Genomic DNA, 19,671 nt, shown 5'->3' with positions numbered 1-19,671 from the left:
TATTAAAATTGAAAAACATGTATTTTGAACTATTTAACGAATAAAATATTTAAGAGTATTAACTTTAGAAATATGAGACCAAAATTTGAGGTCAACAACTTGCCTCTTTGTTTGATTAGGATCGATGATAGAGATCCTGGTCAAACAAAGTTGACGAACCCAAATTTAGTTTGATAAACTTTGAACAATTCAACATGAGATGTTAGAAGAGATTCTGAACAATACTCTACATCCGCAACGGGGCTGAAAATAATAAAGAAAAGGCAAGGATTGATTGTAAACTGAAAAACATCCACATACCTTTGATGTTACTACCAAAATTACACAATAAAGATAGATTACCTCTTTGAAAGGAGGACGATATGAATAACATGTCACTTTGGACGAGGTGACGACTTAACTTGTCTCTTGAAAGGCAGACGACCCAACTTGAATTTAACATGCCACTTTGAATGAGGTGACAACCCAACGTGTCTCTTGAAAGGCAGACGACCAAATTTGAATATAATGTGTTACTTGAAGGTATGTACAACCCAACGTATCTATTGAAAGTTAGAAGGCCCGATTTGAACTTAACATGTAACTTTGAACGAGGTGACAACCTAATGTGTCTCTTTAAAGGCGGACGACCCAACTTGAACTTAACATGTCACTTAGAGGGAGGTGAGAATCCAACGTATCTTCTTGAAAGGCAAATGACCCAATCTTGAACTTAATATGTCAATTCAAGGGAGATAACAACCCAACGTGTCTCTTTGAAATGTGGACAACCTAATTTGAACTTGATATGTCACATGAAGGGATGTAACAACCCAACGTGTCTCTTTAAAGGCAGATGACCCAAATTGAATTTAATATATCACTTTGAACGAGGTAACAACCCCACATGCCTTTTGAAAGGGAGCTGACCCAAATTGAATTTAACACGTCACTTGAAGGGAGATGACAACCCAATCTTGAACTTAATATTTCACTTGAAGGATGTGACAACCCAACATGTCTCTTAAAAGGTAGACGACCAATTCGAACTTAACATATCATTTGAAGGGAGATGACAACCCAGTCTTGAATTTAGTATGTCACATGATAGGATGTGAAAATCCAACATATCTATTGAAAGGCAGATGATTAAATTTGAAATTAATGTCATTTGAAGGGAGATGACAACCCAATCTTGAACATAAAATGTCACTTGAAGGGATGTGACAACCTAATATGTCTATTGGAAGGCAGACGACCCAACTTGAACTTGACATGTCACTTGAAGGGAGGTGACAAACCAATGTGTCTTTTGAAATGCAGACAACCCAATGTGAAGGTAATATGTCACTTTGAACGAGGTGACACCCAACATGTCTATTGAAAGGTAGACGAACCAATTTGAACTTAACATGTCATTTGAAGGGAGATGAATACCCAATCTTGAACTTAATATGTCACTTAAAAGGATGTGAACACCCAACGTGTCTTTTGAAAAGCAGACGACCCAATTTGAATATAACATGTCACTTGAAGGGAGGTGACAACCCAACTTGAATATAACATGTCACTTTGAATGAGGTGACAAGCCAACTAGAATATAACATGTCACTTTGAATGACGTGACAACCCAACTTGAATATAACATGTCATTTGAAGGGATGTGACAACCCAAAGTGACTATTGAAAGGCAGACGACCAATTTGAAATTAACACATCTTTTGAAGGGATATGACAATCCAATCTTGAACCTAATATGTCACTTGAAGGGATGTGATGGCCCAACATGTCCCTTTGAAAGGTGGATGACCCAATTTGAAGAACAAAATTAGCATTGTAACATAAATGCAACATAAATTATGCAAACATGGCCTCATATCAACAATGAACAAGGTGATGAACCAATGCAATATTTTGAACATAATAACATCCTGAATTTAAAAAAAATGTCAATTTTAAAGGAATACCAGATAAAAAAATATGTCGTTTTGAACAGCATGACAAACCAATTTTAAAAAGCATCATTTTATTGAGATAACAAATAAATTTATAAAAGATGACATTTTTAAAGGTATAACAACCTAAATTTAAAATGATGTCATTTTGAAGGGTATGATGACCTAAATTTAAAAAGATGTCCCTATGAAGGATATGATGACCCAAAAATAAAAAGATGTCATTTTGAAGGGTATGAAGATCCAAAAATAAAAAAAGATGTCATTTTGAATGGTATGACGATCCAAAAATAAAAGATATCATTTTAAAGGGTATGACGACCCAGGAATAAAATTTTAACTATGAAACGCTCCACAAAGTTACTTTGGACAAGTATCAACAATGAAACGATCCACAAAGTTGGCTTGGATAAGAATCAATAATGAAACGGTCCACAAAGTTACTTTGGACAAGTATCAACAATTACATGGTCCACAAAGTTGTTTTTGACAAGTATCAACAATGAAACGGTTCACAAAGTTGGTTTGGACAAGTATCAACAATATAATAGCCCAGAAAGTTGGTTTGGACAAGTACCAACAATGAAACAGTCCACAAAGTTACTTCGAAAATTACTAAAAAAGTGGGTATCAACCCATTTTTATTTTCTGGACAATGAAACATTTTTTAACTTGGTTAGCACCAACAATAGTATTGCATATAACATTTTTACATGCTTTCTCTTTCAACATATACTGACTTCAAGGTAACTCCTATGGATTCAAATGTGACCCGACCTGACCCACCGGGCTGTGTGGGCACCAACACTAACACCTAAGTAGGAGAACCCTTATATCCCAATAGTCAAACATGCGGAAACTTTAAAGAAAACAGAGATAAATATAATAATATGATTTTAAAAATAATATTCTTAGACACACTTTTAGTTAAAACTGGTAAAGTAATTTAACAACTCCCAAGGATCTAGTCTAACAGGTACAACAGCTACTAAGAATACAACTGGACAAGATAAATAAAAGACACAACTCCTACCATGCGGAAGGAAGAATAGAAGCTGCTGGAGAATTACTTCATCTTCACCTAATGAAACATCACCAACCTGCATCCAGACTATGTCAAAAGACATAGCAAGAGTATTATCAGTATAAACACACGTACTGGTAGGCATCATCGGTCAACCCGATCCCACCGCATAATATAAGGGAACAACTAGTACAATTATGCAATAAACCCCTCGTTTCTCCACCTCTTCCCTCTCTTAAAATACCTCCAAGTTACACCAGCACTCTGATTACTAACCACCTTCTCGATCCACCTATTTACCAGGTTCTTGATCATAGCCTAACCGTTCTAACACATTAACGCATCCTCAATTGCACCTACCAGCATTCCAACTAACCACTCACATTGTGCCCTTACTTCCTTGTCACATTACTCAAACTTGGTCACATGGTACACTACATCAACTTCCTTACCACTAAACCCAATCTCCTTCCCTAAGGTGAAATCCACCTAAGCATATTTCATCACATACGCTACCTCTACTTATCGTCATTACGACACATGAACAACCCTTGCTATCCCTTACTTACCCCTTGAACACTCTACCTTTCCACTATACCTAACATGGTCGCTCATCACGAAGAACCATCAATATAAGCTATCATAACCTGTACCTATAAGTGCAACATATATAAACCAATACAACAATATAATCACATACATATACAGAACATATACAATATCATCAACACGAGGAATAACAACCAATTTCACATTCCTAGACCTACACAATTAAGCAAATCATTAGTCCTCTCATGGAACCCAAACCCAATCAGTTAGCATACCAGAACGTGGTACCTGACCCAATAAATATGCCGGAATGTGGCAACTGATCCATAGTTATGCCAGAACTTGGCAACCGATCCAAGTTAGTTATGCCGGAACGTGGCAACCGATCCAAGTTGGTTATGCCGGAACGTGGCAACCGATCCATTCAATATACCACAATCACAATCACAAGTATATCCTCATAATCATATAAGACAATTCATGATTCATGGTGTTATCCATTTATACATCCTTATTTACAATAAGTGTATCACAATGAAGCTAGAACAACATACATCACTAAATCATGGGATCACTACCCTCACAATGGATTATTCATCAACACGCCTTATGTAAACCCTAATTTGACCATACTCAACCCTAATTCATCGTCTAAGGCTTCTTTTTAGGGTTTAAATCATAAATCATTCGGTGCACGAAGGCCTACACATAAATCCTACCATCGATTCACATATATTACGCAGTGAGCACAAATTTAAACTACTCAATTCATAAAACCTAGCCTAGCTTGATGCCAAGCAGTTGCATGGAGTTTTTGACTTTGATTCCAGTTTTTCAGGCTTCGTGACAGTGAATTTGGCCAAGAATTCGCAAGATATCACCATCCTCACGCTAGAAATTTTCTTCTCCTTCCTTCCCAAGCTTTGAGCAGATTTTCTGAGGTTTCTAGGGTGTTTTACGACTTATTTAAGTATTTTAGAAGGATGAAAAAATTAGATTTCTCATAATTAACGTTCTCCCTCGCCTATCCCGCACTGGCGCCCACTTACCCCGCCCTGGCGTTGCCGCCCTAAAGGCATCTGGCCCGCTGTGGCTGGACAATGGCCTAGATTTTCCTAGATTTTTGTTTCTCCTAAATAACGACGGTTCAGGTTGTTACAATATATACCAATTTATCCCTCATTCGTCCCCAAACAACTAATGCACGGATCATTACGCACCCTACCTTGGAGTATTTTTAACTAACCACTCTTTTCATTACCAATTTATGGTAGGGGATGGTTTTTGTTTCTTAAGCCTGATTTACGATAGGTCCTATACCTTAAAAGATCGGTTAGGGATATGATGCATTATTCGAGAAAAGAAATTTTACGTCCCAAATTACACAGCCTAACCCCGCCAGGGCGGCAGTCCTCCCGCTGTGGCGAGATATCTCCCACCATGGCGGGAGATCGAAAATAGAAAAAGGCAAATGGGAAAATATTTTCCTCATTCTCCCTTTTTCAAACTCAAAACCCCCCAAAAACTCTCTCAACTTGCTCATTTTGGACGACAAATCAAAGGTAATTTTTCGTATTCCTTACACTCCTTACTTCATTGATTACTTAACTACTCTTGCATGACTTTAAACGATTGATTAGAAATGGTTTTTGGGGGTCATTTTTGGAAATGGACATAAGTTGCTTGATTTGTTAGAACAACGTTGCATGGTTACTTCCCTTACGTCCCCAACGTTCCCACAACGTCCTGGGCGTAAGGATTTTATAAAAATACGGTTAAGTCAATACAAAAATGGGTGGGAGAAGTTGAAGGATTTCTTGGTGTAGAACTCAGATTTAGGCCTTATTTAGGAGTTAGTTTGCCGAAATAATTGCTTATTCATGTTCTAGGATAGGTTATATACTCTGATTTTGCTGAAATTCTATTGAAAATAGAGGTTTTGGGATGAAAATGTGCCATTGTCGCGCCTGGTGTTCGTCCAAATGAAGACTGCTCTAGCGGCCTTCATCCCGCTATGGCGACCTTCATCCCGCTTTGGCGATATACGCCAGGTAGTGGCTTGTACCCTTAACACCAAAATTTCTGTTTTCTTAATTTTTAGCCTTACCCTGACTATCCTATCGCGTAATAACTTATATTCAACTTATTGCAGGCTCTCTAAATGGCAGGTCAAAATAACAAACACTTACCCTTGGTCCGATTTCCCGACGCCGCGAGCCGGGAAAGGCACCATGACCATCGCAACACGGGGTTCTTTTGTTAGAGGGGTTTTGTGCTGCACAAGTTAGAGGAGAAGGATCCTGCCTTCTATGCTCGTCTGGTAGAGTTTGGGTGGGTTCCACTGACTGAGGCTCCCCCAGATGCACGCTCCACTTGGGTGAGGGAGTTCTATGCCATCCTGCCTACTGTGCAACGGGACGACTCTCACCCTATCATCTGTATCAGGGGAGTTGACATTCCTCTGAACGCCACTGCCATTAATGAGCTTCTAGAGGTGCTGGAGGTCTCGAACGTAGAGTACGAGGCTAAGCTGAGGGAGATGGATTTGGAGTGGCTGAAGGACACTCTGGTTGAGCCTATGCACTGGGAATAGGTATACTGGGCTGCTGCGGAGGGTATTACTAGCACGGATTGGTCACCCAATGCTAAGAGGTGGCTACACTTGGTGACCAAGAGGATCCGTCCGTCGGGGAACTGCACCGACGTGACCTTTCCCCAAGCTTTGGTGGTGGTGTGCGCCATACATGGTATAGAGCTGAACGTGGGGGCGCAAATTATCTCCGTGTGGAAGATGTTCTACCGGGGTAGCAAAAATACATTCTTTCTCCCCGGTCTTATCACTGCCTTGTGCAAGCGGGCAGGAGTGCCACTATTTGATGTTGACGAGGTACTTCCTATGGATCCCCCCATTCACTCTCTTTTGGTTAGAATATGTTCTACTTTTAGGATCAAGAGGAGGAGGACTGGAAGGGCTAGCCGCAGCAAGGCAGCTACAGATTCAGACGATGAGGCACGGGTCGAGGAGGATTTGGCTGCCGTTCGAGAGAGATTGGGGAGTGCCTATGCTGACTTTACTCCAGCCCCGCCCAGTCTACCTTGGAGGTTGAGATGCTCCGCCGCCAGTTGCGTCAGGAGAGGAGGAAGGGTCTGGAGAGGGATCATCTGCTGGTCTGGATATGGAAGACCGTGAGGACCATATTCACCTGCATTGCCCTCGGTCAGGAGCTCCCTCGGGGCGAGAAAGGGGACTTCCAGCACTTTACCTTTATGGACGAGGTAGCTACTGGCCTGGTACTTCCGGAGGATATGGACTTAGATGTGGACACTACCCAATTCGAGGGTTCTTGATTCAAATTGTTATCTTCCCCTTTTTGCATTGTACATTTAAGACAACTTGTTTTTATCTTTTGTTTTTGTAAGCACATGGATGCTTGATTTCCTGCTTTTATGTAGTAAATGGTGAATTTCTAAGTTTTATATCTATTCCCCAAATTGCTGAACATGGAAAGGATTGCAGGGATTTGTTCGGATCCCATTTAGGGTTGGCATTTGAAGTTAGGGAAAACAGGGGAGGCTGGGTTGAAGTTCTGCCTCACCCTGTCTCGCTCTGGCAGGAAAATCCCGCTCTGGCGGTCTCGCTATAGTAGGAATAATCCCGCCCCAGCGGCTCAGACGGGACCAGAACCCAAGCTAATAATTTTTGAGTTCTTTTCGTTTTTCTAAAATCTTCCCTAGGTTTCTAGCTTAACCAAACAATCTAAGGTAAGTCTCTAAGCTAGGAAAATCATTAGCTAATCTGAGTCAATCTTAACGACACGACATCCAATTAGTTCTTATTAATTCAACGTTACACCCACACATCCCCAGGATACACCCAAACATTCACTCGATTATTTGTTGGTTGCGACGCACGTCCAGATTTTCGTCTCACAAATCACTCCGTAATTTACCTAAACCCTCGCACCAACTTAGTTATGACTTCTTCCCTCAACAGTTTTCACGATACTCAAGTAGTTGCACTTAAATAATTTCCACAACTCAGCCAACACTTTGCACATATCAAGGTTTAAACACACACATTTATTGTACACATAACCACATCGTTACAGTCAAGCAATTACCACCTTCACATTCATAGTTAATTCAGGAAATAAGAAGCACATATTCACATATTTCAAGTTACAACTCACAGACAAGACCAAATTATTAATTAGTTAGTTCATTCCATAGATGACCATTACGGGTCATTTAAGCCTTACACAACCCCTAAGGCCAGATACCAATTGGAACCTTCTCAGTTTCCAATTTGCTTTAATTGTGGCCCTTCGGTCGTGACCACGACGTCCGGTTTACTTTGTTGAGATACTAATTGGAATCTGGAGATACCAATTAGACTCAACTCATACCACAAGTGACACTTCGCATGAAAGGAGAGAATGAGTGGAACAATTTCCTAGAATGCTTCCTAGCTTCCTGAGGATTAGATGTGGACGTCAACACACCAATCCGCAAGAGTCTAGTCCACATTTTGCTCTTGTACTTGGAGATCGGTAACCTAGGCTCTGATACCAATTTTTCAAGACCCGAACTATCGGGCCGTGTGGGCACCCACTCTAACACCTAAGTAGGAGAACCCTTATATCCTAATAGTTAAACATGAATTTTTTTTTAAAAAAATAGAGATAAATATAATAATATGATTTTAAAAATAATATCCTTAGATACACTTTTAGTTAAAACTTGTAAAGTAATTTAACAACACCCAAGGATCTAGTTTTAACAGGTACAAGAGCTACTAAAAGTACAACTGGACTAGATAAATAAAAGACACAACTCTCACCATGTGGAAGGAGGAATAGAAGCTTCTGGAGAATTACTTCGTCTTCACCTAATGAAACATCACCAACCTGCATCTAGATTATGTCAAAAGACATAGCATGAGTAGTATCAGTACAAACACACGTACTGGTAGGCATCATCGGTCAACTCGACTCCTACTGCATAATATAAGGGAACAACTAGTACAATTATGCAATAAACCCCTCGTTTCTCCACCTCTTCCCTCTCTTAAAATACCTCCAAGTTACACCAGTACTCTGATTACTAACCACCTTCTCAATCCACCTACTTACCAGGTTCTTGATCATAGCCTAACCGTTCTAACACATTAACACATCCCCAATTGCACCTACCAGCATTCCAACTAACCACTCACATTGTGCCTTTACTTCCTCGTCACATAACTCAATCTTGGTCACATGGTACACTATATCAACTTCCTTACCACTAAACCAAATCTCCTTCCCCAAGGTGAAAACCACCTAAGCATATTTCATCACATACGCTACCTCTACTTATCACCATTACGACACACGAACAACCCTTGCTATCCATTACTTACCCCTTGAACACTCTACCCTTCCACTATACCCAACAGGATCACTCATCACAAAGAGCCATCAATAAAAGCTTTCATAACCTATACCTCTAAGTGTAACATATATAAGCCAATATAACAATATAATCACATGCATATACGGAACATATACAATATCATCAACATGAGGAATAACAACCAATTTCACATTCCTCGACCTTCACAATTAAGCAAATCGTTGGTCCTTTCATGGAACCCAAACCCAAAAAGTTAGTATATCAGAACTTGGTACCCAACCCAATAATTATGCCGAAACATGGAAATCGATCCATAGTTATGCTGGAACATGGCAACCGATCCAAGTTAGTTATGTTGAAACGTGACAATCGATCCGAGTTAGTTATGTCGGAACGTGGTGACTGATCTATTCAACATACCATAATCACAATCACAAGTATATCCCCATAATCATATAAAACAATTCATGATTCATGGCGTTCATCATTCATACATCCTTATTTACAACAAGTGTGATCAACAATGCAACATTCGTATACCTACACGTATCACAATGAAGAAAGAAAAACATACATTACTAAATCATGGGATCACCACCCTCACAAGGATTATTCATCAACACGCCTCATGCAAACCCTAATTCGACCATACTCAACCCTAATTCATCATCTAAGGCTTCTTTCTAGGGTTTAAATCATAAATCATTCAGTGCATGAAGGCATACGCATAAATCCTACCATCGATTCACATATATTACATAGTGAGCACAAATTTAAACTACTAAATTCATAAAACCTAGCCTACTTGGGCGCCAAGCAGTTGCACAGAGTTTTTGACTTTGATTTTGTTTTTTCGAGCTTCATGACGATGAATTTGGCCAAGAATCCGCAATATATCACCATCCTCATGCTTGAAATCTTCTTCTCCTTCCTTCCCAAGCTTAGAGTAGCTTTTCTGAGGTTTCTAGGGTGTTTTACGACTTGTTTAGGAATTTTTGGAAGATGGAAAAAATAGAATTTCTCGTAATTTACGTTCTGCCTCGCCTATCCTGCTCTGGCGCCCACTTACCTCATCCTGGCGTCGCCGCCCTAGCTACATCTGGCCCGCTGTGGTGGGACAATGGCCCAGATTTTATGAGATTTTGTTTCTCCTAAATATTGATGGTTCAGGTTGTTACAAATTGGTACCTCAAATGCATTTAAGTAACAACAAGATTTGTTCGTCTTGCTACGAACAAAGGTTTTGAACTATACCTAACATCATGTTTCAAGTGCCCTCACCACAAAGAAAGTCTCAATTTGCACACATTTAATGTGTTTTGATTTGAGGACATTTGATAAAAATTACTCAGACTTAGAAAAATATTACACGCATGTAATTGTGATACCATAGGCTTGACCTTCATGTAAATCTCCACTAATATAAGAATATTTAAAATGAAATCATGTAAGGCTTATTAATGGCTTGTAATGTAGGCTTAAGGATGGGTAGGGTAGTCATTTGGGTGAAAAGTGACTTAATTCGTTCCTGAGCATTGCACTGAATTTGTGCATTCAACGTTTGCTAGACTTTTAGCATTTGATCCTCTTTGTTGTCCCTTCGTTTTGTACTTTTTGACTTCTTTTGAAGCTTTGCTTGTCTATGCTCTTCTCCTTCTCATCATCTTTTGAAGTTTCTTATGATTGTTTAGAGTGTTCTTCTTCTTTTGTTAAAATTTTGCTTGCTTAAACATGTGGTGAATTTTCAACTCTTTCTTCTTTATTTTGAAGTCATTTTAGTATTCTTTAATTCCATGGACTTTGATCGCTTTTGTCTTTTGACAAATTTAACCTTTGAATCTTCTTTTTTAACTTGCACGTTTTACTGTGCTTAAGAAAGTAAGGGCAGGACAGGGATAGTGCGTATAAGCACTTATAAAGGGTATAGGCTAAAATGTGATTGTCCAAAGAAAAGGCTTAAGGTTCAAAGTGTGGACATACTAAGGATTAATGTCATTTGGTAGGCTTTGAAAGGCTCTAATGGGTCAAATAAGGCCTACAATCATTTTTCAAATCAAATTACTGAAGTTATGTATATGTTGTGATGTATATTAATGTAGTATATACAAAGTCGTATGAGACAATTATATACATTTATGAAATTGAGTAACTTTTTTTAGTTTTGTAGCTGTAATATATTTGTATATGAGCATATGTAAATGAGTGTAATTTATTTTTGTTATTAATGATTAAACTGATTGTATAAAATTCATATGTCAATTCTATATATGATATTCATGCATGATTTGACAAAAACGTGTGTTGTAATTTATTAATTGTTGTTGTAATATCTTTGTATATATGTTTGCGTAAGGTTTGTATATTGTATCATGTGCATCCTTAATTTTGTATATGTATTATATATGTATATGAGCATATGTGAAGTGATTAAGCTGTTTGTAAATTCTATAGAAAATGTCTTCATTGGCTATTTTGGTTATGCATTCTGGAAAATGGGATGATACAAATTGTTAAGTTGATTATACTATAGAGGGTATAGTGTTTAAGGAGCAAGTAACGTTTCTTGAGTTTTATACAACAATTGCGACACATATTGGTGTTGATGTGAATAAGAAGATATTGAAGATTGAGTATAAGGTTGAAGAAAGCAATAAACCAATGGTTATACACAATGACATGGATGTTAGGGTGTACGTAATGCTTAAAAAGGCTAACACTAATTTTAACAAATTTCCAATTTGTATAACTATTTTTGATTTCTGTAATAGACAAAATAACCTGTGTCAAAGTTCATCAAATGGAGAGATGGGGGTGTTGGCAACAGTATGATTGTTGCTGAATTGGAAGAAACAAATGTTGCATTTGTATCGATGGATACAACTGGGGTGATTTCAGATGCATCTAACAAACATGTTGAAGTTGATCAAGTATATAAGGACACATCAATTTTGAAGCAGTTATGGAAAAATATATGATTGCAAAGAGGTTTCAGTACAGAACTGCTATGTCAAATTCAATCAGGTAATGCATTTCAAATATCGTCTTTTAAAATGTATGAATTATTTTATTGTATAGTATAAAATAAATTTGTTCAGAATTTATTTTATGTATGAAATATTTTAATGTTAAAATGTATGAATTACTTTTTTGTATAATATAAAATAAATTTGAATATTATATATATTGATTAAATGTGATGAAGCTATCATGTAGTTATACACTGGAATGTTATTCTGAGGGATGTGAATGGTTAATGAAGGCATCAAATATCAACAAATCTGGAATGTTAAGAATTTGAGCAGTCAACATAGAGCATACATGTCCTTTAAAGGATAGAGTTTATTCACAAAGACAGGCAACTAGCAATTTGATTGGAGGGATTGTGAAACCTAAATTGGTAGATCACAAGCGTAAATATACACCATATGACATTAAAAAGGATGTTAAGATTGATCTTGGAGTTGATGTTAACTGTATGTTGGCTTCGAGGGCCAAAGAGAAAGCTTTGGAATCTTTGAGGGGTACACCTGCTGAATCGTATGCAAAATTACCTGCTTATTTGTATATGATGGATATTACTTACTCGGGATCTCATATATGTATGAAAAAGAGTATTAATATGAGTTCTTGTATTTATTTGTTGCATTGAATATATTTATACAGAGATTTATGCACTTAGAGCAGTAGTTGTGGTGGATGGTAGTCACCTGAGAGAATCATATAATGGGACATTTGTGGCAGCAAGCACGACAGATGACACATGTATATACATAAATTGATGTATATGTATATACATGAATGTTTGTATATGTACGGTTTAGTATACATATTTGTTATGAAAAATAAATTGTATATTGGTATAATTGTAGGACATATATTTCCACTGGCATATTGTATTATTGATTTAGAGAATGCTGCTGCTTGGACATGATTTTTTGAGCAGCTTAAAGTAGCATATGGCGAGAGGAGTAATATGTGTGTTGTGTCAGATAAAAATGAGAGCATTATAAAGGTTGTTACAAAAGTATATGATAATGTACCACATTACGCTTGTATGTGGCACTTATGGAATAATGTTCAGAAAAAGTTTAGAAAATCTCATGAGAAGTTAACTAGTGTATTCTATACAATGGCAAAGGCTTGCACGCAAAATGATTTTGATATGCTAATGGATACAATAGAGAAGGTAGATATAAGAGTTAAAGAATATTTGGAGTTAGCTGGATATGATAAGTGGGCTCGGTGTTATGCACAAGTCCATAGAAGGTGGCACATGACATCGAATATTGCTGAGAGTATAAATGTTGCACTTGTTTCAGCGAGGGAATTGCCTATCTTTGAGTTTCTAGAAGAGGTGAGGCTAATGTTTGGAAGATGGAATCATGACTACAAAGGAGACAACATGCACATTTACACCATTGATAGGAAAATATCCTGAAATACTAACAAACAATAAAGCAATGAGCCCAAGAATAATGGTAATATTTATGAATAATTGTATAATTAGTAATGTATAAATAATTTATTGTATATATTACATATTAGTATATATTGATTATTTTTTATTTTCTTTGTATATATGAGCAGGTTGTACCGTCGACTGAATATGTGCACAATGTTAATGATGATGGAAGATATTATGTAGTCTGTCTTAGGAAAAAAACTTGCATCTGTGGGAGATTTCAATATGAGGAAATACATTGTGAACATGCTTGGGCTGTATTGAAATGGAAAAAGTCTACCACCAGATGACTATTGCTTTGATTTATACAAAACGAAAACTATGTTGAAGACCTATAATATGCCTATACATCCTTTACCAGATGTAACTGAATGGGTGATTCCAGAAAACATACATGCTGATGAAGTATTACCTCCGAAATTTAAAAGACCTTCTGACAGGCCAAAGAATAAGCCTCGCAAAAAAACAGCAAGAGAGTTATTGAGGACTAAGGGGAAAAATACATGCAGCACTTGTGGAATGGCAGGTCACAATAGGTGTTCATGTAGGAATAAGCCACAAGATGCTTAGGGTTTAATAACTTTTTTTTATGCAATGGAATTGGAGAACCTATGCGAATACATTGTAGTTTTATACAAACTATTTTGACGTGCTTAAATATGTTGATTTATGACTTAAATTGCATATTATCTTTCTATATTCGGTTTGGTATACTTCGATGAATTTCCTCTATTGAATCATGTGATTAATAAGTAATTTTTTGTTAATTTTACAACTATTACATACAAAATGTATGTGTGTCCTATACTAAACTCTTTAATGTACAAAAAGTTTATATACAAAAATAATTAAAATAAATATATATTGTTAGTTTATTGTACCAAAATATTTAAAATAATTATTGTATACATATACAGTTAACTGTATATGTATAATGAGTAATAGGAACCAATATATAACTTGGTTATACAAATACCTCAAGCAGGTTTGTATATATAAACTTAAGATGCAAAAAAGAGTGATTTAAAACAAACTATTATACAAATAATTTGTATATGTATAAATACAAATAATTGTACCAATTTGTTTAAGTAATTACTTATATACCTATATAACTAGTAGTATTTGTATGAATAACAATATGATTATATCTCTTGAATATATAGATATACAAATACTTCGAGCAGTTTTGTATGATAACTCGATATACAAATAACTATATACGTAATATTCCATTATTATAATAACAAAGAGGTCTAAATTTTATAATATACGAATGTGTTGTTTTAACGCTGTCTAAATTCATTGTTCTAACAAACTGTTTTAGTGAAAAATTATTAAATTTGTTTGTATATTAATGTATCTAAAGTGAATGTATATATACACTTAAAAAGAAAAAGATAGTGTAATATATTTATATAACATCAAAATGATCGTTCAGAAAACAAAATCATATTACGAGTTAGTTAAAACAAAATGTAACATAAAATTGTTAACTTAAGCCAAAAATTGAATCTGTTCACTTAACAAAAAACATGTTACGAATATGGTAAAAAGCTACTGAATTGTAATCTTTTGGTACTGTTGTTTTCTGTGCGATTCCTGACTGGCTTCAAAAGCGCGTCACTATCACTGACAGCTCCTGCTTGTAACTTTTGAATGCTGTAATTCCACAACAATGAAGCATATCTGATACGAACTTCTTCTGGGTCTAAATCTGCTGGAATGTCTTTCCCGTCACTAAGAAACTCCGCATATGCTGCAACATATACTCCACAATCCCTATGAAATAATATATAAAAAATCGTCGAATGTTATTATAATATTTAAAGTGTAACTAAATATAATGAAATCTGAACTTACAAACTATCATCTGGTTGTTGGGGTATGTCTTCGACATATACAATGTCAAAGAAATTATATAGAGTATGACCTTGGTATCGCGGGTGAGTTGAAATACTCAAACCTTTCTCCTGATAAAAATCACACTTAACAAGATACATCAGGATAAGCTGTGCATACTTCTTGATGTGATTAATAACATATGAATGGTGGAGTGAATTCTTGATTGAATCGTACACCTTTATACAACGATCGTTCATTGAAAGATATAACAATCAGAATCCAGTGTAACCTCCCTTCCACGTTGCGATGAATACATCATCAACTGTGTGCCATGGTGCAGAAGCGTGCATCTTGTATCCATTGATGTAATCAATAATCATCTCGTCTAATACTTCCTTAAATGAATCACTTTCAGTTTCATAATATGCATTCCAGGCATTTTGTATCACAGTGTTGAAATTGCAATATAGATTTGTGAATTTGTATGTGCTACTGTTGGAGTATTTGGCCTTTTTCCTTATGTAGTAGAATATGACATCTATGTGCTGTGATAAAATAAGTAATAATTGTATAAGTTCTACATTATACAATTTGATATTATATATACACTTTTAAGAAATAAAATAAGATACATACCGAGTTATCAATCAACTGGTGCTCAAACCCAATATTGTAGAACCAATTCTTATCGTCAATTGTAGCAACACCAAAATTAATCAAGTTTGGTAATGTTGTCTCCCCTTTCTTGTAGCGATCCTCACCATAGTTCCTACAATAAACAATTCAAAATTAACTAGACATCTTTAACGAACGAATTAAAAGAGAATTGTATATAATGTAAATAAATGGTTTACTTATTGTAATGCTTGACGAGTAAGTCTTCTTTCAGCCATTTCCCAAAATTTTCTAAACAAATCAGTCTCTTCCTCATTAGACAGTGAAACAAATGGATGTTTCAGATAAAAAATTACTGGATGTTGTGACGAACTACCTGAAAAGTACAGAACATAAATATCTACAGACTGCATACAGTATGGTTAATAAAGAAAATATAAATATACCATAAATAACTGATGCATACTAGCATCCGATCCGAATGAAGTCATGTATGGAGATGTATTGAATGGACCTGGGCGTCTAGTCCTAGCAGCTGGTAGTGGTGTTTCTTCAGCTACAACTTGTTTTTTGTAATACAAGATTTTGCAGTGTGTTCATACTTGGAAAATGATGGTCTGACAATTCAGCATGTGTCTCAGTTACAACTTTGTCCAGATTTGAATTAGGCATATATATCATTTGTATAGGCACTGTAGCTAATGGGGCCTCTCTTGCATCTTCAATAAGCTCATCAGATCGAGCAGTGTATTTGTCATCAAAATGTACGTGGATATTTGAACATATTTCATGTTCCGTTCGAGCATTGTGCTGAACTTCCACAGTAGCGTCCAACATTACTTGATCAAATAGGGTATTATCACGTTGATCTTCCACATTAGCATCCAACATGTCTTGATCCAAGAGGGCAGTATCTTGGTTTGAATCTTTCAGTTTATCTCCCTGGTTAACGGTAAAGGACCACTTAGATATCCAAAAAATTATTTATATACAAAACTTACTAAATTTTAAAATGTATATTATATGAAAAAAATATGGAATGTATACGCAGCTGCTGATTATGATTACTTTGAGCATTTAGTGTTTTTTTATGATCAATACACATTGGAATTTATAAAAATTACCTTGTGATCTTTCAATTCACTTGAATGACCTATTGGCTGAATTCGAGCACCTATTTGTGGAGAGTATGTGACTGATGAAAACGCGCGGTATGCGTTTCTTGCATGACATCAACAACAGTAGCCTAAAAATGTATACATTATACTAGAATATATTCTAAACTATTCTATATACAAATAAGTGAGATGTTTGTACATATATCGGAATGTGATCTAAATTAGTATATATAGAAATAACTCAAAAAATCTATAGCTTATATCTATAAATAATTGAACTTGGATTTACGTATATACAAGTAATTTCATTTCAATATGTGTATAAATGAATTAATAATACAATAACTTATCAAAATAGAGATGTATAAGTATATACAAATATTACCTCTTGATCTTTCAATTTTCTTGATTGACTTGGTGGCTGAACACCAACATCTGATGGTGGAGAGTATGTGGATGAGTGATGAAAATCTCCGGTGGGCGATTCTTGAGGATCATCAACGACATTTACCTGAAAAATAATTATACAACTTTATTAATTAGAATTTATTAAATATTATGTTATATAGAAATAATTAAAATTGAAAATTTATATATCTGATTTATTGGAATTGATGGCTTTCAACACAATTTTGAAGTTGTCTTCAACAATTTTCCTCAAATCAGCAAAATCATCCTTTACCTATATGAATAAAATACGTTTTAATAATTGAATATAATATCTGTAACTAACTTACATTTGTAAAATAAATTATTACCGATTTTTGAATGCTTTAAATTCATCACGCGAAATGGCGATGCCTGATGACTTCTTGCTTTGGGCCATTTTCGTTGTGTCTTGTACACTTTTCTGCTCCACACGTTTGTTGGTGTGTGACGTACCAGTATCACTATGTTTCTCAACAGTGTTAATCTTGGATGATTGTGGTCGTGTGGCTTGACACGACATTGATCTTCTTGACGATAGTTTAATTGCCTTTGGTGAAGACTTCTTTGGACTAACAGGGACGAATTATTTTTATTTTTTCTTAACAGGAGAGGAACATTCGACGACGTTTTCTTTTCCTTTTATGTTGGTTATGACAGGAGGATGTTGAAAATCATCGTCCGACTCTGTAGCTTTATTGTGATCAGAGCACTCAATTTGCGGGTCTGGTGAAACCGATTGGACTGTTGGAGGAGGAAGTTGAAGTATTTTAATTTCCATCGCTGTTGGCTCAATATTTTTGAACTTAATCTTCATAAACATGAAAAATTGTAAGTTAATACCACCAAACTGTGATATACAAATTTGTTAGATTATTGTACCAAATCTTTTAAAGTAATTGTTGTATACATATACAACTATTTACATATGTATAAATAAAAAAAAATATAACCCAATTGCATTAACAGAACAAACATTGTACAAATTTGAATATAGCTCTTGAATATAAAAATATACTAATATGTCAAACAAATTTGTATACAAAATCTTAATATATATGTAACTATATATATAAAATTCAAGCAGTTTATGCATATATCATAAAATATACAAATACCAATATACAATTGTGACTTTAAATAATTTTGTATGTACGTAAACAAATATACAATTTACTGGATACGACAGTTATTGAAGAAAGAAATATACAAATATATATGTATATACAAATATGATATAACCAGATCAAATACATATACTTGTGTAATTTTGGTGATGTGTCTACCTTGACAACAATATTTTTGTCAATCAGATGTTTTAACATAGCAGTTTTTAATTATCATAAAATAAAAATATGTAATACTAAAAACTGATTGTAAATAGTTACAAAACATACCGGATTGTCGACGTCTTTGAAGATTGTTCTCATAAAATAATCAAGATGAGGATGATATTTTTTGGTCACCCAATTGATAATCCTAGGGATGTGGCTAGAAACCTTGACAACAATTTTGTAATCAACATACAAACAACATTCATAAAATAAAACTTGCATTGGAAGGGGGAAGCCCTGAATCCTATAGTACTGTCCATCGGGTTTTATCTTGTTGTTGATCGATTTAGCAAGTTCATCAAAAGCATTCTTACCCCAAGGATAATCCATGAATCTACCCGTTTCAATCAAATCAAAGTCTATCCTATATATTGATGTTTGTATTAGGTTCGGCAGACATGATGAATGCATGTATGTAATGTAGAATCTCAAACTTATATGCATCCTCCTCATTGTCGCCCCATACCTTTGCTCTAAAATCTGCAATCAATCGACCTCTAGTGACATGAGCTTTGCCTGGAAAATACTCAACCATAATTTTATTGGGTTGATCAATATCAAAGTAAAATTCAGCAACATTATCAGAACAAGTCAGACCGAAAATAATTGCAAAATTCCTGATTGTGAAGTGAAGTATTGTGCCATTTACGTAAATAAGGATTACATTGGTAGAACTACCTTCCAACTCTCTCAACATGAAGCATCTAAATAATTGTGCTTGCACATGACATCGTCTCATTGTTGTCAACTGAGCAAAACACGATGATAGACATATACAATTATATTGATTTGGGGGCAGTCTCTTTTGTAGCTTGTGCAATATCCTGATTTGTGTATAACATTGCATGTTGATTGTCCTTCTTTGTCGGTATTTGCACATAAATCTAACCACCTATAATTTTTTTAAAGATAAACAATATTTTAATTAAGTGCTATATATAATTGCATTATTTTATACAAAACTAAAATT

General features: G+C 35.5%; 2 pseudogenes; one reads left to right on the top strand and one right to left on the bottom strand.

Moving 5' to 3' along the window:
• Positions 1-13,174: 13,174 nt before the first annotated feature.
• On the top strand, positions 13,175-13,933 carry LOC125859026 (uncharacterized; annotated as a pseudogene).
• A 968-nt stretch (positions 13,934-14,901) lies between these two features.
• LOC125859025 (uncharacterized) lies at positions 14,902-19,440 on the bottom strand (annotated as a pseudogene).
• Positions 19,441-19,671: the final 231 nt, after the last annotated feature.

This window comes from Solanum stenotomum, chromosome 3 (assembly GCF_019186545.1).
Source record: "Solanum stenotomum isolate F172 chromosome 3, ASM1918654v1, whole genome shotgun sequence".
In the NCBI taxonomy this organism is placed as follows: domain Eukaryota; kingdom Viridiplantae; phylum Streptophyta; class Magnoliopsida; order Solanales; family Solanaceae; genus Solanum; species Solanum stenotomum.
This window is presented reverse-complemented; position numbering and strand designations above follow the sequence as displayed.